Source organism: Panthera tigris, chromosome D4, assembly GCF_018350195.1.
Source record: "Panthera tigris isolate Pti1 chromosome D4, P.tigris_Pti1_mat1.1, whole genome shotgun sequence".
Lineage (NCBI taxonomy): Eukaryota > Metazoa > Chordata > Mammalia > Carnivora > Felidae > Panthera > Panthera tigris.
In genome coordinates, this window is record NC_056672.1 from 85,858,050 (window position 1) to 85,878,331 (window position 20,282).

Genomic DNA, 20,282 nt, shown 5'->3' on the forward strand with positions numbered 1-20,282 from the left:
AATTGCCTCACCTGTGTACACAGGTCCCTGTGTACTTGCACTTGATTTCAGAAGACACAGCCCCATATACAAGTACATAAAAATACATACCTGTGTAGCTATCTGTGCCTCCCCCTGCATCATGGGGGCCACGAGGCCAGAATGATAAATGTTTGCAGAAGGCATGAACAAACAAACGACTAAATAAGTGTTGGTTTAAAGAATGAATGCATGAATGAGTAAAGGAATAATCACTTCCTGAAAGAATAAATAAATAAATTACCATTTGCTGAAGGAGTAAACAACGGAGCCCAAAAGGTCGGCATGGTTATCACCCGCAGCCAGAGAAGATCAGGAGTTGGGGTGCCTGGGTGGCCCAGCTGGTTAAGTGTCCGACCTCTGTTCAGGTCATGATCTCCTGCTTCGTGGGTTCGAGCCCCGTGTCGGGCTCTGTGCTGACAGCCCAGAGTCTGGAGCCTGCTTCGGATTCTGTGTCTCCCTTTCTCTCTGCCCCTTCCCCGCCCACTCTCTGTCTCTCTCTCTCTCAAAAAATAAACATAAAAAAAAAAAAGAGCAGGACAAAACAGAAGAGACTCATAAATATGGAGAACAAACTGAGGGTTACTGGAGGGGTCGTGGGAGGCGGGATGGGCTAAATGGGTCAGGGGCACTAAGGAATCTACTCCTGAAATCATTGTTGCACTATATGCCTACTGATTTGGATGTAAATTTAAAAAATAATTAAAAATAAAATTAAATAATTAAATTAAAAAAAAAAAAAAGAGAGAGAGAGAGAGAAGATCAAGGGTTTATCCGAAGTCAAAAGGTGGACGTGGAAGGCTCCTCTCTTTGCAGGAGGCGGGGCTGGGGCCGGGGCCCACTGGAGACAAAGAGTCACTGGGAGTAGGGGTCAAGGCTGGAGGAACTTGGGCCTATCCATGAGGCAGGTCTGCTGGGGAAGTGCCTTCAAGGGCAGCGTTGAAAGAGGATGTGCTGAGCACAGCTGCCTCAACAGAAGAGGAAGGAACTGGTGGGAGGAGGGGGGGGCGGGGGTGCGGGCTGGGGCCCCAGACTCTGCTCCCTGCAGCCGTAGCGACCATTTTGGAGGGTGACTTTAGCAACATCTGTGAAAACTTTAAATTAAAAAAAAATTTTTTTTAAGTTTATTTATCCTGAGAGAGAGAGAGAGAGAGAGAGAGAGAGACAGAGTGAGAGGGGGAGGGGCAGACAGAGGGAGAGAATCCCAAGCAGTCTCTGTGCCGTTGGCGTGGAGCCTGAGGTGGAGCTTGAACCCACGAACCGTGAGATCACGATCTGAGCCGAAACCAAGAGTTGGACACTTAACCAACCGAGCCACCCAGGTATCCCAGCAATATCTGTGAAAACTTTAAATTGTTTTTAATGTTTTATTTTATTTTTGTGAGAGAAAGACAGAATGTGAGCAGGGGAGGGGCAGAGAGAGGGAGACAGAATCTGAAGCAGGCTCCAGGCTCTGAGCTGTCAGCACAGAGCCGCACCCGGGGCTGGAACTCACGAACCGTGAGATCATGACCTGAGCCAAAGCTGGACGCTCAACCGACTGAGCCACCCTGAAACTTTTAAAATGCATACCCTTTGACCCAGCAATTCCACTTCCGGGAATTTATCTTAAAAGCACGCTAATGTCAGTTACCAACGATATTCACACAAGGAGGTAGCACTATTTGTCAGGGCAAAGAACGTCCATCCATAGGAGAAGGGAAAGAAAATGATGCTTCATTGACCCCATGGAAAATTACGCAGGCATTAGAAAGAACGAGCTCATCCACATGAACTGACATAGGAGGACGTTCATGATAGATGTATGTATTGTTAAGATTCTTTTATTTATTTATTTATTTATTTATTTATTTATTTAATTTTTTAAATGTTTATTTATTTTTGAGAGAGAGAGAGAGGCAGAGCATGAGCAGGGGAGGGGCAGAGAGAGGGAGACACAGAACAAGAAGCAGGCTCCAGGCTCTGAGCCCTCAGCACAGAGCCCGACGCAGGGCTCGAACTCACGGACCGCGAGATCATGACCTGAGCCGAAGCCGGACGCTCAACTGACTGAGCCACCCAGGCGCCCCATGTATTGTTAAGATTCTTTTAAAGTTGCAGAACCATCTATTATCAATTGCTGAGTAACAAACCGTCCAGAAACTGGCCATTCTTCAGTTCCACAAGGGGTCAGCAGGACTCACTCATATGGTTGTGCTCAACTGGCCGTGTGGCTGGGCTGGAGCTTCCAAGATGGCCTCCCACCTACCAGGGACTGCCCCGGGTGCCCTTGATCCTTCTGCAATCTACTCTGAGCTTCTGTACAGCAGCTGGATCCCGGGGGTATTTCAAGAGGCCAAGCTTCCAAGTGCAAGGGCTTACCAAGCCCCAGCTTTCATCATGCTTGCTCATGTCCCCTTGTCTAAGGCAAGTCACATGGTCAGGTCCAAAGTCGGTGTGAGAGGGGCCCATGTCCGGGGCATGGATGCTGGGAGACAAGATGCGGTGGGGGCCACCCCAGTAACAACCTAGCACAATACATGTAGTTAGGTAATATTTTATTAAGAGACTGTGCATATCTGGAGCGCCTGGGAGGCTCAGTCGGTTAAGCGTCGACTTCAGCTCCGGTCATGATCTCACGGGGTTGGTGAGTTCGAGCCCCGCGTCAGGCTCTGTGCTGACAGCTCAGAGCCTGGAGCCTGCTCCGGATTCTGTGTCTCATTCACTCCCTGCCCATCCCCCGCTTGTGCCCTGTCTCTCAAAAATAAATAAAATAAATGTAAAAAAAAAAAAAAAGAAACCGCACACCTTTACTAACATATCATCTCACGTGTATGTTGGATAATACACACATGTATGTTTATATGTTTGTATATGCATTGATGCGAATCCGAAAGACCGTTCAAGAAACTGCTGATGGTGCTTAACTTTCAGGAGTAGAAATGGGCTGGGGTGCCTGGTGGCTCAGTCAGTCAAGCATCCGACTCTTGGTTTCAGCTAATGTCATGATCTCACAATTCATGAGTCCAAGCCTTGCATCAGGCTCTGCGCTGACAGCACGGAACCTGCTCGGGATTCTCTCTCTCCCTCTCTCTCTGACCCTCCTGCACTCTCCTTCTCTCAAAATAAATAAATAAACTTAAAAAAATAAAAATTAATAGAAATAGAAATGGGCTGACAAAGGGGGACCTTTTGGCTTTTACTTTATACTTTTCTTTAGGGCTTAAATATTTTCAAAGTGAGATGTCCTTTTTTTGCAATAAAAATGTTTGTGAATGGGCCATGAAGACCTTTGCACATCATCAGGAATTTGCAGCAGGATTCTGGCTAGTGTAGCGTTCATTCACCTGATGCTGGGCACCTAGGCTGCTTCCCACTGTTCTCCTTTTCCAGGCCGTGTTCTGATGAACATCTTCTGAGCCAGCTTTCTCACGAGTCCTAAATTATCTCAGGGCAAGTTCTGAGAAAAGGAACAGCCGAGTTGAAGGTTAGGAACGTTTTAAGGATGTGACACCTTCTGCCAGGTTGTCCTGATGACCCGCAGATGGTCTCTCTACCACCAGGCTCCAGGGGCACACTGTGGGCCCATGTGGTGCTCACCCTCATAAGATCCCAGTACCCATTTCACAGATGAGAGGACTGAGACCCCAAAACAGGAAGTAACTTGACGCAGCCCAGGAGCACTGGCTCAGCCAGTGGGCGGGGGGGGGGGGGGTCCCTGCTTTCCAACCTCCTCAGGACAGTGAGTGATCTGGGCCCTGCTCACCTGCCCACCCACCCCTCCCTTGCCACTTCCTGTCCTCACCCTCTGACTTCCACCTGGATTAGCCTGTTTTCAGTTCCCCGAAGGAAGAGAAGGCTGCCTAGTCTCTGAGCCTTTGTACACGCTGTCCCCTCTGCCTAGAACACCCCCTCACCGCCACCCCCCAACACACACGCACTTCCTCCGGGAAGCCTTCCCTGATCACCTGAGGGGAAGTTCAGTAACACAGGCATATGTGCTCTGCCGGGGTTTCCATTCACTCGTGCCTGCTTTGCGTTCATTTATTCACCAAATGGTTACAGAACCCTTGTCTGTGCCAGGCGCCAGACTAGACGGCAGGGTTACCAGAGCCAACAGACCCGCCCTGCCCTGCCCAGCTCACATCTCAGTCTGGGCTGGGGGAGGAGAGGGAACTGGGGAGAGGGCAGACCATGTGAACAGGGCTGGGCTGGGCATGGGCCATATGCAGGCCAATGTTCCTCCAGCTAGAATAACATAAACGCCCATCTAAGAGGGGAAAATCTCTCAGAGCTCCAGAGGTGACACAGGCTATTTCAATTATTCTGTTTCCTAAATATGTGTGAACTTGATAACCGTACCAGCTCACATTTACTGAGCCCCTGCTTTGTGCACCTGACATGTATTCACTCACTGGATCCTTACCTCCACCTATGAGGTACGGACTACTATTGTCCCCATTTTACAGGAGAGCAAACTGAGGCTCAGCGAGGTGAGTTGTTTGCCCGTGGTCACCCAGCTCGGAAACGGCCGAGCTGGGATTTAGACACACACACACACACACACACACACACACACACACACGGCCGGGCTCCTGAGTCCTGTATTCTTGGCCGCTACACCGCACAGCTACAAATTAAGCACAAACCAATCTACAAGAATAACATTCGCTCTGCTGCACACACTGAACGTGATGTTGTTGTTGACAGGCGATGATGTTTTGTGGGAATGAGGTTGCCCCCGACGGTGCTGAGTTCAGCCCCTGTGTTCCCCAGGGGGCCTTGGCCTGCCTACCACTTTTCTCTTTCCAAACCACAAGGAAATCATCACCTTTTGTCCTTCACTTGGCATAACAGCACCTTTTTTTTTTTTTACTTTTACTTTAATTTTTGGAACAGATAATACTTACACATTGTTCCAAAATTTTAATTAATTAATTAATTTAGAGAGCACACATGCATGCACCGTGTGCATGGGGGAGGGGCAGAGAGAGAGAGAGACAGAGAGAGAGACAGAGAATCTTAAGCAGGCTCCCTGCCAGCACAGAACCTGAGGTGGGGCTCAATCCCACGACTGTGAGATCATGACCTGAGCGAAATCCAGAGTCAGTCACTTAACTGACTCAGCCACCCAGGTGCCCCTGTTCCAATTTTTTTTTGTAATTAGATAGATAGATATTAGCTCAATAGATGATAGGCAGAGATATAGGTACACTTCCTACCCTTCTTCCCTAGAAGTCAGTGTTAGGAGTTTCTAGGAGTCAGAGCATATATTGTGTTTTCTCTCATTAAAAAGAGGAAAGTCTCACGCCACATCCGTGGCTCTGTCCCTGCTATTTGCACTTAACAGGATCTTGGAGATCACTTCGTAAGGACAGGGAAAGGGCTTCCCTTTTCCTGTTCACAGTTGCGCTGTGTCCCTGCCCGTCTACTGCCAATGCACATGAGCGTTGCTCCTGACCCTCACAATTAACAGTGTTGGCATATTAGTCACTCCAGGAAACAGCCTTGAAAATGGCCCCCAGTGATGCCCAACTCCTGGTATTCGTGCCTCGGTGTAATCCCCTCCCCCTGAGAGTGGGCTGAGTCCAGGGATCAGCTTTTGGTGTGGTTGTTTATGTTATGTTACGTTGTTGTGATGTTGTTATTTTGTTTTTGAGAGAGCGAGGGAGGGGCAGGGAGAGGGGGCGGGGACAGAGGATCCAAAGCAGGCTCTGTGCTGACAGCAGCGAGCCCTATGTGGGGCTCGAACTCACGAACCGTGAGATCACAACCTGAGCTGAAGTCGGATGCTCAACCCACTGAGCCACCCAGGTCCCTCCTTCAGGGATCAGCTTTTGATGAATGGACCCGGCGAAAGTCACGGGATGGCTGAGAGGGCTTAGAAGCAGCGACACCCTACCAGCAACAACCACTAAAACCCAGGACCCAGATCTTGGTTTCTAAATACTACTCTCCAATAACAGTAATCAGGGCTCCTTTAAAAAATGACTGAATCTAAGGTTAAGACAGGGAAAATATGAGCCTGGAGCATGTTGTAGTGCCAGAAAGCAAGGAAATGCTCAAAAAAACAAAAGGACAGGGGCAGGTTAAAGGGACACAGGAGCCACCATGAAAGAGTTGCCAATGGTCAAAGCCTGAACAATTTAAGCAACAAAATGTATAACACATTATTGCATTATAACTCAAAGCATATAATAAACATGCATAAGTCCATACTGATTTAAGTAAATGACTGAAGAAACACGTAAATGGGAGAGAAGGGACAAATCCTCTTTAGAGAAGAATGCCAAATGATTTTTAAGATACTTCTCCCAGGAGGTGGATTTTAATTCTGCACCCCTTTGAGTGTACCCCTAAATTCATAACCCCAACATAATCATGAGAAAAACAGAGACAAACCCAAGTTGAGGGACATTCTCCAAGGTACTTGGCCAGTGCTCCTCAAAACCCAAAGTCACGAATAGCAAGCAAAGACTGAGAAACTGTCAAAGACAGAAAAAATCAAGGGAACGTGACAGAATACTGTCTTGTATCCTCAGTTGGATCCTGGAAATGAGAAATGAGTGAAATATGAATACATGTTAGAATCTAGTCAATAACTACATACCAGGGGCGCCTTGGTGGCTTAGTCGGTTGAGCATCTGACTTTAGCTCAGGTCATGATCTTGTGGTTCGTGGGTTCGAGCCCTGCATCGGGCTCGCTGCTGTTAGCCCAGAGCCTGCCTCGTATGCTCTGCCCCCACTCTGCCCCTCCCCCACTCACGCTCTCTCCCTCTCTCTCTCGAAAATAAAACTTAAATAATAGTAATAACGTACCAGAGTTGGTTTCTTTTGACAAATGTTTCATGGTGAATTAAGATGACAATGTTAGGGAAAACTGGGTGTGTGTGTGGGGGGGTGGTCATCAGAAACTCTCTGTATTCTCTTTGCAATTTTTCTGGAAATCGTAACATTCCAAAATTTTTATTTTTTATTTTTATTCATTTTTAATTTTTTTAATGTTTTTATTTATTTTTGAGACAGAGAGAGACAGAGCATGAGCAGGGGAGGGGCAGAGAGAGAGGGAGACACGGAATCCGAAGCAGGCTCCGGGCTCTGAGCTGTCAGCACAGAGCCTGACGCAGGATTCGAACCCATGGACTGTGAGATCATGACCTGAGCTGAAGTTGGACGCTTAACCGACTGAGCCACCCAGGTGCCCCTATTTTTTATTTTTTTAATTTTTATTTTTTAATATATATTCTTTTTGAGAGAGAGAGAGAGAGAGAGAGAGAGAGCACGAGGGGGAGAGGGGCAGAGAGAGGGAGATGCAGAATCCAAAACGGGCTCCAGGCTCCGAGCTGTGAGCACAGAGCCCGATGCTGGGCTCGAACTCATGAACCGAGGGATCATGATCTGCGCTGAAGTCAGATGCCTAATAGACTGAGGCATCCAGGCGCCGCCCCCCCCCAAACATTTTTTTTTTAAGTTTATTAAGGAAAAAGTGATGGGATATCACTTCTGAGATTAGCTTACAAAAAGACGCTGTCCTCCATATTGCTCGTCCCTTTGGCTTTCTTACTTGCTGGCTCTGATGAACCCCCCTGCCATGTGGTGAGCTGCCCTATGGCAAGGGCCACGTGGTGATGGACAGAGGGAGGCCTCTGGCCAACAGCCATCCAGGAACTGAATGCTGCCGACAATCAGGTGAGTGAGCTAAGAAGCAAGTCCTTCCCCATTTGAGCCTTCGGATGGGTCCTCAGCCCCTGCCAGAACCTTGACTGCAGTTTGGTGAGAGACTCTGAGCTGGGGATTCCTAACCCACAGAAACCATGGGATGATAAATGTTTGTTGTTTTCTGGTGCTGAGTTTTGGGGGTCAATATGTTAGGTAGCAATAGATAACTAATACAGTTGCCCTCTCTTCTCTATTTTTTCACTGGCCTGGGGTCCTTGACATAGTCCTACTTGGCTCGGACACAAGCAGAAATGCTAACACAGACCAGGCTCCATGTGGTCAAGTATGGAGGCTGGCGATTTTACTAGAATATTGAAATAGTTCAAAACTTAACATTCCTCAAGACCACAGTTTGGAAAATATCACTGGCTTTTTCAATCCTCCAAGGTCTTACTGTTCTTCCAGTAGAATCAAAACTCCTTACTGTGGCTTGCAAGGCCCTCAGGGTGTCCCCACTTACTCTCTGAGTTCACTCTCCACGTTCCCCTTCCCCTTGTTTTCCAGACCCCTGATCACACCAGACCCCCTGTCCTTGCCCATGCCTGCCTCGGGGCATTTGCACATGCCAGTTCTCTGCCTGTTATGTCTTTCCCCACATCTTCTCATTGCTGCTGACTCCGTATCATTCAGGCCTCAGTTCAAATGTCATCAACTGGGAGACACTGACCCTGATTGCCTACGTAGAGGAAGGATTAGAAACACTGGCTTTGGGTGTGCCTGATTAGCTCAGTCAGTAGAACATGGGACTCCCGATCTCAGGGTCATGAGTTCAAGCCCCACATTGGGTGTAGAGCTTACTTTACAAAAAAAAAAAAAGAGGGGTGCCTGGTGGCTCAGTTGGTTGAGTGTCCAACTTCGGCTCAGGTCATGATCTCATGGTTCATGGGTTCAAGTCCTGCATCGGGCTCTGTGCTGACAGCTCAGAGCCTGGAGCCTGCTTCTGATTCTGTGTCTCCCTCTCTGCCCCTCCCCACTCCCTCACTCACACTCTGTCTCTCTCTTAGGAAAAGAAAAAAGAAAAAAGAAACACTAGTCTCAGAGTCAGGCAGACCGGCCTACGCTCTCTTCCCAGCCTTACCCCGTAGAAGCTGTGTGACCTTGGGTAAATGATGTCACCTCTCTGAGCCTCAGTTTGCCCATCTGGGGGCTCCTCAGAGCGTAGCTTGAGGGTCCCACACACTTCCGTGGGGCAGGCCCTCAGCACAGTGTTTGGTGCAGGGCGGGGCACGGGGAACACCCGTCATCATACTTCTTGACCTTGGCAGTGCTGGCTTGCAGATTCGCACGGATGCACACAGCAGTTTGCAAACAAATCCTGGAGCTCCGTGACCCTGGGTTCATCCTCAAACAGCTCCACCCTAGGTGATGGGCCCTGCCCTTGGGAGCGGGAGACGGGAGGGGCACCAGGTCGAAGGTTGTGTTCCTGACTGATGGACCACACTGGACAGGCTGAGCCACCCTCAGCAGAGTTAACACTTCCAGAATGTGCTGTATCAGCACTTCCTTCCTCTGGGTGGCCAGCAGCATCTGGAGAAGGAGGAGGCCTTGCCTTAAGATTCCTGTGGCTAAGGCTCTCAGATAGGGGGCGTGCCTGGCTGGCTCAGTCAGTGGAGCGTGTGACTCTCGATCTTGGGGTTGGGAGTTGAAGCCCCACGGTGGGTGTAGTGATTAAAAATAAAACCTTGGGGGAAAAGAAGGTTCTCAGAAGAACGCAATGAAAGTGGACAGTCAACCTGGGTGGTGGGCAAGGGGTAGATGACCCTGAAGTCATCGAGTAGGAGCCATGGCCAGAGGGTGATTGAATTTTGGCCAAATAGAACGTGGGCAGATGTGACTGAGCATCATTTCAGACCTGTCGCACAAAAAATCTACTTCATCCTCTACCTACCCTCTCACTTCCCCCTTCTGCCAGCCGGATGTCTATCTATGCCCAGGGCCACCTAGGAAGCCACATGTGAAAACAGCAAAGTCCCCATCAGCCAGAAACCTGGAGAGCTCCGTGGAGGAAAGTCCTTCCCACCCTTCCCTCCCAGCTGAAGACTGAACTTTACAAGACTAAGAAATTCGGGGCCTCTGGGTGGCTTAGTTGGTTAAGCATCAGGCTCAGGTCACGATATCACGGTTTTATGAGTTCAAGCCCCATGTTGGGCTCTGTGCTGGCAGCATGGAGCCTTCTTGGGATTCTCTCTCTCCCTCTCTCTCTCTGCCCCTACCCCACTCGCGTGGTCTCTCTCTCTCTCTCTCTCTCTAAATAAACTTAAAAAAAAAAAAAAGACCACAAAATTAATTCCTCATCTGTTACAACACTGAGATTGCATGGGTTGTTGGTTGTTTAAGTTGATTTGTTATGTTTTTCTACCAGGCTCTTCCTAGGCAAATCTTTTAAAAGCTGTATTTTTCCACTGGTTTACCAAATTAAGACATCATAAAACGTTCAAACCTCACAGAAATGAATGAAGTCCCTCAGTGCACCCTCCCTGCTCTTCAAGGAGAAACAACTACTATTAATAGTTTAGATATTCTCCCAGATTTTTTTTTTTTTGCTGTGCCATAACAGCATATTTTTATACAAAAAGCATCCATTGATATATATTGTTCTGCAAGATCTCCTTAGCAGCGTACCTTGAGTATCTTTCCATGTTTGGATGCAGGGATCTATCTCATTCTTTTCCACATTGGTCTGGCATTCTGTAACACATGAATAAATATATTTTATGGGGCCCTGTATTAGTTATTTACCGCTGTACAACAAATTCTCCCAAAAGTCAGCAGCTTAGAACAACAAACATTTATTATGGGAGAGATATTGAGGGTCAGGAATCTGGCAGTCACTCAACTGGGTCGTTCTGGCTCCGGGTCTCTGGGGTTGCAGAAAGTTATTGGCTGAGGCTGCTGTCTTCTTTCCTCTTCCTCCTCCTCTCCCTCCTCCTCTCCCTCCTCCTCTCCCTCCTCCTCTCCCTCCTCCTCCTCCTCCTCCTCCTCCTCCTTCTTCTTAAGTTTATTTATTTATTTTGAGAGAGAGAAAGAGAGAAAGAGAAAGCAAGAGAAAGTGGGGGAGGGGCAAAGAGAGAGAGGGAGAGAGAGAACCCCCAGAAGACTCCATGCTGTCAGCCTAGAGCTGGACGTGGGGTTCAATCTCACAAACTGTGAGATTGTGACTTGAGCCGAAATCAAGAGTCAGATGCTCAGCCGTCTGAGCCACCCAGGCTCCTGGAGACTGCTGTCTTCTGAAGGGGCTGGAGGATCGGCTTCCAGGCTCCCTCCTTTGACTGTTCCAGGCCTTCGTTCCTTGCTGCCTATAGTTGGAGACTTGAGTCCCGTGGGTCTCTCGCCACAGGCTGAGTGTCCCCATGACGTGATGGCTGCTTCCCCAGAGTAAGCAGAAAACCCAAGATAGAAGTGGCAGTCTTTCATAACCTGGTCATTTATGATGGTTCCACATTGTCACGAGGTGACATTCCACAATGGCCGGCCACTCTGCCACTGGTCTCTCAGCCCAACTCTGGTACATGTGGGAGGGGCTTCCCAAGGCCGAGAATCCCAGGCATCGAGGAACACTGGGCTATCTGGGGTCTGCCGCCGTAGGTGCATACAGGAGAACGAGGCGATTTCCACTTTTCTCCATTGCAAATTCTGCGGCAGTGAACATCCTTGCTCACGTGTCTTGGATTCGTGTGGAAGGGAGGTCTTCTGCCAGATGATCTCCCCTGGACTATCTACGTGCATCACTCACTGACTTCTCCCCACACTGCAGTGAGGCATGTGCAGTCTTTGAGCCCACTCTGCAGGCGAAGAATCACTCGACTCAGTCCCATGAAGATTCTTGGCCCCCTCGGGAACAGAGGAGCCTTGGTATGAACTTTCTAGATGGACTTTTCCGATGGGAGAAGAGGGTCAGTGAAACTGAGTGGTGAAAATGACGGTGAGCTACAGTAAGGTCAGTCTCATCCGGAATCTGCCTTAGGTAAATGAAAGGTAGGTCAGGGCCACAGCCCCCATCACACAGATGGGGAAAACTGAGGTGCAGAGTGGCAGGGCTTGCCTCCAGCTGCACAGCTAGTCAGTAGCAGAACCAGGGGCACATCCATGTCCTCGATTCCTAAGGCTCTCCTCCCAGACCCCCACCAGGCATAATGCCAGGCACGGAACTCATCTCCGCTAATCTCCAAAAACACCCTATGGAGTCAGGTTCGTCCTTCCTCTCATTTGACAGAAAAGGAAAGTGAGGCTCTGAGACATGAGGTGTGGAGACTGGAAACGCTGCAAAAGCCACAGGCAGGCCACGGCCATGTGCAAGTCGGGGACGGGGGAGAGAGGAAGGAAAGAGGAGGCAGGGCTTTACGTGAGAGATTAGCTCCTGATGCCCCACTATCAAAAATTCGTATCTTTGAGGCAGAACCAGAAAACAGGATGTGGGTTTGTCTTTACGGGGCTGGTGCCCCAAGTAGACACGTACCGTCAGATAGATGTAAACGCTGTGGGAGAAGCAGCGCTGCTAAGGGTCAGGGGTCAGATAGGCACCTGGCTGTGTGACTGCAAATGCAGGGCTTGACCTCTCTGGGCCTCCGTTAGGGGGGCTGGTGAGACGGTCAGTAAATGGAGAGGCAAAGCCCACAGATGACTTGGCTGGCTTTATCCCCGTCCCCATTGTCATCAGAGCCAGCAACCCTGTGCCCCAGCCACCCCAAAGATGCCATCGCATTAAAAGAGTGAGCTCCCCGGGCGAGTACAGCTTCCAGACAAGTCCCTGGTCTCTCCGCACAGTTTCCCTCCACACTGGTGACCTCAGGCTCCTCCTGGGGGGGGTTGTCTTGTCCTGGGGCCAGTCTTGCCCAGCTGCTGAAGGCCACAGGGTTGCTGAGCCCCCCACCTCCCAGGCCTCTGCTTGGCCCCCTAAGTGTTGCCCGCATTTAGGAGCTCTTGGTGGTGTCCTGAGCATTGTGGTGACAGAAAGGGAGGGAGGGGCCAGGGTCAAGAGAAGGACACTGGATTGGGGCTCAAAGGCTCAGGTCGAGGCCCAACTCAGCCTCACTGTTGCTGTGTGATTTTGAGCAAATCCCTGTCACTCTCTGGACCATTCAACCACAGGGACCACAGATGGAGCTCTTTCGAGCTAATCAAGACAGAGGCGACGTACTCAGGAGTCAGACGGCCCCTCGGTTTTGACTTGTGTCTATCGCCTACCGGCTGGGTAACATTAAGGAAGTCACTTAACCTCTCTGAGCCCCAATTTCCTCTTCTCAAAAACTTGAACCGTAAGCCAGGGTTGTTGAGAATACTAAGTAAAAGCAGGAAGCACAGTGCTTGACCCACAGTAGGAGCTCACTAAACAGTAGCTGTTCCAATGGGTTCATTTTTTTTTTTAATTTTTTTTAATGTTTATTTATTTTTGAGACAGAGAGAGACAGAGCATGAATGGGGGAGGGTCAGCGAGAGGGAGACACAGAATCTGAAACTGGCTCCAGGCTCTGAGCTGTCAGCACAGAGCCTGACACGGGGCTCGAACTCACGGACCGCGAGATCGTGACCTGAGCCGAAGTCGGCCACTTAACCGACGGAGCCACCCCGGCGCCCCCCAATTGGTTCATTTTTAAAAATAATTCTTTATAAAAAGAATGCTAGGGGCGCCGGGGTGGCTCCGTCGGTTAAGTGTCCGACTCTTGATTTCAGTTCAGGTCATGATTTCAGGGTTCGTGAGATCGAGCCCTGCATTAGGTTCTGCCCTGACAGTGCTGAACCTGCTTGGGATTCTCTCTCCCTCTCTCTCTGCCCCTCCACTGCTTGCATATGCTCTCTCTCTCTCTCTCAAAAATAAATAAACTTAAAAAAAAAAAAAAACCCACGCACACCAGTCTGGCTTAGTTGATAGAGCATGCAACTCTTGGTCTGGGGGTCGTGAGTCTGAGCCCCACGTTGGGTGTAGACTTTACCTAAAAATAAACAAACAAGGAAGATAAAAATAAAACGAACGCCATACTTCAGTGAATCTAAGACCTCACCGACTGTAACATGCACCCTTACATATGCACCATCAAGAAACGGAAAACACTGCCAATTACAGCTGTCAGGTGCACCATTGATTTTAAGAAGACAGATCTTCATTCTAAAGACGTTAAAATGTAAATAAATGGGCATCTCGGACTCGGTGAAACACAGCGTGTGCACAGAAACCAAAATCAGCGCGTGCTGAAGGGGGATAACAAGACACAGCGGTTTCCTGTCTGCCCCTCCCTGTCTCCCCGCCCCATCTCCCCAAATGCAACCACTGTTGCTGGTTTTTTCTAGCACTTACACCTCTCTTCTCTCCAAGTAATAAGCACTTACGGCTATCTTTTGATGCATTCATTTGAGCCATCATCTACTCTCTACCCTGTCTCCCTGTCTCCCCTATACTACCTGCCTACTACCTGTTAGGACAAAGGACTTCGTGCTCCTGCATCACCCCCATTTCCACACCCCCCCCCCATCATCCACTGTGGAAGCAGTGTTGCAGTTTGGGGTTAAACCACTCATCACGCTTCAGATCTATGCACTTTTTTACACAACTCACTGGATAGATTTAGTTTTGGCCTGTTGTGAATACTGCTGCCATGAACACTCCAGAACAAGCATTTGGGCAGACGTATGTTTTCATTCCTTTCAGGTCAATACCCAAGAGTGGATGGCCTGGGTGTGCAGGAAGGGTAGATTTCATTTTACAAGAAGGGCAAGATGGTTTTCTAAAGTGGTGTTCCCAATTTTACTTTTTTTGTTGTTTTTTTTTTTTAAGAGAGAGAGTGCGAGTCGGGGAGAGGGCAGCAGGAGAAGAGAGAGAATCTTAAGCAGCCTCCGCCGCTCAGCACGGAGCCTGACGCGGGGCTCGACCCCATGACTCTGGGATCATGACCTGAGCCGAAATCAAGAGTGAGCTCAACTAACTGAGCCCCCCGCCCCCTGCCCCGTTCGCATTTCTACCAGCAGGATGTGAGAGGGCCAGTTGATCCACACCCACCAACACTTGGAATTATCCGTCTTTTTAAGTATAGGCAACCCAGTGGGCAGGTGGAGGCTCTCAACGTGGTTTTAATTTGTACTTCCCTTATGACTAACGATGTTAAACGTCTTCGTATGGGCTTATTGGCCATTTGTACATCTTCTTTTGTGAAGTAACTGTTCAGATATTTTGCCCATTTTTAGGTTGCGCTGTTTGTCTTATTATTGAGCTGTAGGCATTGTTTGTATATTCTGGATACAAGTCCTCTGTCAGAGATGCGTATCGTAAATATTTTTCTCCCAGTCTGTGTCTTGCCTGCTCATTCTCTTAACGACGACTTTTGACGAGCCAGAGTTTTACATTTTGGTAGATTCTACTTTATCAAGTTTTCACAGTTTGTGCTTTCTGTGTCTTTTCCGAGAAATCAGTGGCTTAAAAAAAAAAAAATCTCTTTACTTAAGTGGCTTTAGTAGGGAGACAAATTTAGGCATGTATGATTGATCCATCACCTTGCCAAAGAACATGTCTTAGCTTCTTTCTTTGGTGGGAAGTTCACTCCTGTCTTGCCTTTTGTGTCGCCTTCCATCACAGGACGTCAGATGGTCACGGTAGAAGGAGCGAGCAGACCCAGCTTTCACTCCTGGCTCCCACCACTCACAGTTCTGTAGTCTTGGGAAAGTCATTGAATCTCTTCTCCCAATCCAGGGGGAAGGGAAGCTTTCTGACCTGAGCGGGAGGTGGCAAGGTCAGATAGGGAGAGGGCTGTCCCAGGGCTTTGGCAGGTAAGCCAGTGGCAGCCGGTGGATGTCTTTGAGCCACTGCAGACCTTTACTGTCAGGGGTCAGGTCTGGCAGGCTCTCACACCCTCACTGCATGGGAGGGAGACTGAGGCCAGGAAAGGGGAACCAAAATCACACAGCTTGTCCAGACAAGGCAGGGCTCCCCATTTCTGTTCCTAAGCTCTTTCCACACCCCGAGCTGCCTCTGGGCTAGATGGGCTGGTAGAATTGGCTATGTCCTCTCCCTGGGGTGGCAAGAGAGCCTACTCCTTGCCTGAACAGGACACTCCTGAGGCCTTCCTTCAGCCTAGAACTCTCTGGGCTATACCCAGAGCTGCGCCTGATTGTGGTTCTCTAGCGCCACCTACAGGACAGATGGATAACGACACACCGCCCGGCTTCTCCGACCCCAGATTCCTCAAACTTCGGACTCGGAAGTCGCCTGGGAACCGAGCGCCCCCTGTGGCCACCCAGGGCTCTGCGCCCTCCTCCGGTCTCTGCTGGAATTGCCCCACAGTCCCGTCAAGATAGGAGCTTGCAGTATTGAATCAAATCTAAGACGGCCTCAGTTGAAAGATGCAGCATTCGTTTTTGTGCCACTAAAAAGGAAAAAAGCACTACCAAGTAAAATATGACACAGCACTCATCACTTAGAAATGTCATTTCTATTTACTGAAGGTGCTCTTTTAGACTTTTTTTTTTATCATATCACTATTGCGCATACCTATGATCAAGATAATTTAGTGAAGATATTCCTGAAACTTCTGCACATGTAGCGTCTAACTTTTCTGCTTCACTTTTTCCTTCAGAGTCATTGAGGTCTGTGTCGTTCCAGACAACACTGTCCTGTGTCATTAAGAGCGTGGGTGACACAGATTTTCTTCCGAGCATGTCATTCTTGTCTCGAGACGTCCTTCCAAGCTACAATTTTGTTCCATAGGCATTGACAAATGTCATGGGTGCTACCCATTAACTGCAGTTGTGAAATACGTTCTGATTTCAGAGATGTTTATTTTATTTTTAATTTGTTATGTTTATTTTTGAGAGAGAGACAGAGCATGAGCAGGGGAGGGGCAGAGAGAGAGGGAGACACAGAATCCCAAGCAGGCTCCAGGCTCTGAGCTGTCAGCGCAGAGCCCGATGCGGGGCTCGAACCCATGAACCATGAGATCATGACCCGAGCCGAGGTCGGATGCTCAACCGACTGAGCCACCCGGGCGCCCCTCAGAGATGTTTAAATGCGGAGGGACACGCAGCTTAGAACAGAGGGGACTATCTCATCCACCTCCACACTGTCCAGCTGAGGAGACTGTCGCCTAGGAAAGGGAACAGGCTGGCCCTAAGTGGCACAGTAGAACAGGGACTAATCTAGAACTCAGACCTCCAGGCCCCCAGCTCCCTTCTCGCACCCAGCTGGAGCAGTCCTGGCCCAGCCTTAGCCAAAGCCCCACCCCACCCCCCAATCCCGGGGACACTATTGACGTGTGGAAGGCAAAGGGCTGTCGCTTCTTAGGCCCCGGGTAGCTGTGTCAGCCAGGTATCCCTGTTTCCCAATTTGCACTAGTAGTGGTTGGTTAAAACCTGAATCCTGGAGCCTTCCAAGGTCACGCCAGGCTCACAAGTGGACCCAGACTCTTGAGGTAGTTGAGTGAGACCTGCACTGCACTTTCCTCTGGCCACCCTGCCAGGGATGGGTCAAATTCCAGTCCCACTGACCTCCCAGTCCCCCTGAGCCTTCCACCTAGGCTTGACAGCAAAAGTGCTCCGAGCACATGGGGGCACAGTACCAAGAAATGGGGCCAACCGGCCAGGCATGTCTGCAGCCCCACTTGTCAGCACAATCCCCGGACTGAAGATCCTGGGACACACAACTTACTGTTTTTGTTTGTTTATTTGTCCTGGAAGAACATGTCTAGAACTGAACTTGCTGTGTCAAAGAAACCTGCGTTTAAAGGTGTTTGATGAACTATCAGCAAATAGTCCTCCCAGGATTTTGCACCAATTACCACTCCTTGTAAAGGAGAATAAAGGGTGTTCCCCCCATTGTCTGTCGCCAGTAATGCCTGAGAGCTCTCTTTTCGTAATTTTTGCTACTTGGATAGTCCAGCCCCTCTTGTTAATGTTTGAGTTTGCACTGTTTGTCATCGAGGAGGGGTTCTCAGACTTCATGTGTATCGAAGTAATCTACATACAGCCTTTGTCACAAAACCGAGAAGGCGTGCACACACTGGGGGAAAAATATTTGCAAAGGTAAGAGTTAGCAAAGGACTTGTATCTGATGTACAAAGAACTCTAAACGCTTATTAATAAGAAGACTATTTAAATAGAATAGACACCCCATCAAGAAAATCTACAGACGGCAAGCAACCACACCATTCGTTTTAGAGAAATACAAATTAAAACCATAGCGAGGTGCTGCTTCACACCTACGAGAATGGTCAAAATTTAAACCCCACCAAACGTTGGTAAGAATAGGGAGCCCCTGGAACTGTCGTACACAGTTGGTGGGAAAAGGTAAAACAATGCATTCACTTTGAAAAACAGTTTGGCAGTCTCTTAAAATATTAAACACACACCAACCGTAGGATCCAGCCATTGCACTCCTAGGTATTTCGGTTCAAAGTTTTATAATGTTTATTTATTTGTGTGTGTGAGAGAGAGAGACAGAGTGCAAGCGGGGGGAGGGGCAGAGAGAGAGAGAGAGAGGGAGACAGAATCCAAAGCAGACTCCAGGCTCTGAGCTATCAGCACAGAGCCCGACGCGGGGCTGGAACCCACGTACCGTGAGATCACGACCTGAGCTGAAGTTGGACTTTAACCGACTGAGCCACCCAGGTGCCCCATTCCACTCCTAGGTATTTATCCCAGGGAACAAAAGCATTTGTACCTACAGAGTTGTACAGAAGGGTTCACCGCAGTTTTATTTGTGATAGTTAAATATTGGAAACTCAAGTATCCATTAGTATATGATTAGATAAATCAATTATAGCATATCCTACTCCGCAATAAAAGAGTGAGCTATTGATAAACGCATCAACATGCACGTACCTCAAAATACTTAGGCTGAGTGAAAAAAGCCAGACAAAGGAAATGTACAGGCCGCATGATTTCATTTAGGTAAAACTCTGGAAAATGCACACCATCTATAGTGACAGAAAGCAGACCAGTGGTTGCTTGGGGAAGCAGTGGAAGGCAGCGGGGAAGAAGGGACGATTATAAAGAGATACCAAGAAACTTGGTGGTGATGGAGATTTTCATGGCAGTTCTCATTGTCTTAATTGTGGTGATGGTTTTACAGATATACATACATACTCATTAAATTGTTAAGGGCGCCTGGCTGGCTCAGCGGGAAGAGCAGGCAACACTTGACCTTGGGGTCCTGAGTTTGAGCCCCAAGTTGGGTACATCTAGAGATTACTAAAAAAAAATTTAATTAAATTTAAAAAATTGTTAAACATATGGAGTTTATTGTATGTCAGTTATACCTAAAAAAAAAACCCTGTAAAATAGAGATAACTGGGCCCTACCAGACCTACCCAATGATCACAGCGTGCACACGTGGGGTCCAGGAATCTGTATTTTAGACAGACTCCACGTCATTTCAATGCACACCAGAGCTGGAGAAGCACTGTTGCAGCAAAATGTCTCTGCCACCTATACCCCACGTTACCAAGACCTTATCTGAAGGAAGGAATCGTTTAAGGGGGGGCCTCTTCTGTGAGCACCTGCTACATATGGGGAGGGGGTGTCCTGAATCACAAAATGTTGGTCATTTTACAGGTAAGGAAACCGAGATCTTCAGAAATAAACTGCTTCTTCGGTAAGGAAGGGTCTCTTGGTTACAAATAACAGACATCACTCGAGTTAGTTACCCACTGCAAAAAGTGGAAGGGTCTGTAAAAACACAGGGGTCCCGCAGTCAGTGGCAAAAGGGGGGCTCGCGAGGCGGAGATGGGGATGAGGAACGTTATGGAACCTTGGTCACTTACGTCCTGCCTCTTCTCAGTTGTTCCCTCCTTCGCCTGCCTCTGCTGAGCTACCTTTTCCACTTCTTGGTGTGGGTTGGGGAGAGAGGTTTAAACGGCCTCCAGGACTCAGTGGGTTCCTAAACCCCAGTTCCGTGTTTGGGGGGAAGCAAACTGATTGGCTCGGTTCGGACGGGTATCGTCTCTTCATCCAATCAGCTGTGGCCAGACGGGCAGGATCACCTGGTTCGGACCGCGAGGGAGGAGAGTGGAAATGTAGAGCCGAGGTCGGCCAGTGCTCTCAAACTTGAGCCTTCAGATCACCCAGGAGCTTGTAAAACATGCTCACCCGTCCCACTCGCAGCCGACACCCTGGGATCCGTTTCCGTTAGTCGGGACGGGGGCTCAGCAATGTGCCTTAACAGCTAAAGCGCAAACTCCTCGGGTTACAGCTTGAGAAACAGCTACTCTAGGCAGATAACTCCGAAGGGATTTGGACCTGGAATCTGAATCGCGAACCCTCAGGGTGGGACCCTTAGGTCTCCCGGCTGCTAATGACAGACACCTGCTTAAAATGGAGGAAGCAGACCTGGAGATTTGCAGGTGCTGTGACTGGATCCTGGAGGGTAGATCATTGTTCCAGGAACTTCCGGATTGAAGTCCTGAAACCCCAACTGAAATCTTGTTCCACCTTCTGCTGAGCCTTTCCTGGATTGGTTTCGTTAATAGGTGCACTTTCTCCTTGGGGTGACCTCCTGGGGGCGGACTCTCCTAGGTTCAGGTGGGTCACGTGCTCACCCTTAACCAATCACTGCGGACAGAGGGATGCATTGCTCTCCTGGACCAATT

At 49.0% G+C, this 20,282-nt stretch overlaps 1 long non-coding RNA gene across 1 annotated transcript; it reads right to left on the reverse strand.

Annotated features, from left to right (window-relative positions):
* Positions 1-3,192: 3,192 nt before the first annotated feature.
* LOC122233239 lies at positions 3,193-20,163 on the reverse strand. The gene is made up of 3 exons (XR_006210762.1): positions 19,458-20,163; positions 10,339-10,404; positions 3,193-3,457 (listed from the first exon to the last, which is right to left on the reverse strand). It is a non-coding gene; the product is annotated as an uncharacterized LOC122233239 (long non-coding RNA).
* Positions 20,164-20,282: the final 119 nt, after the last annotated feature.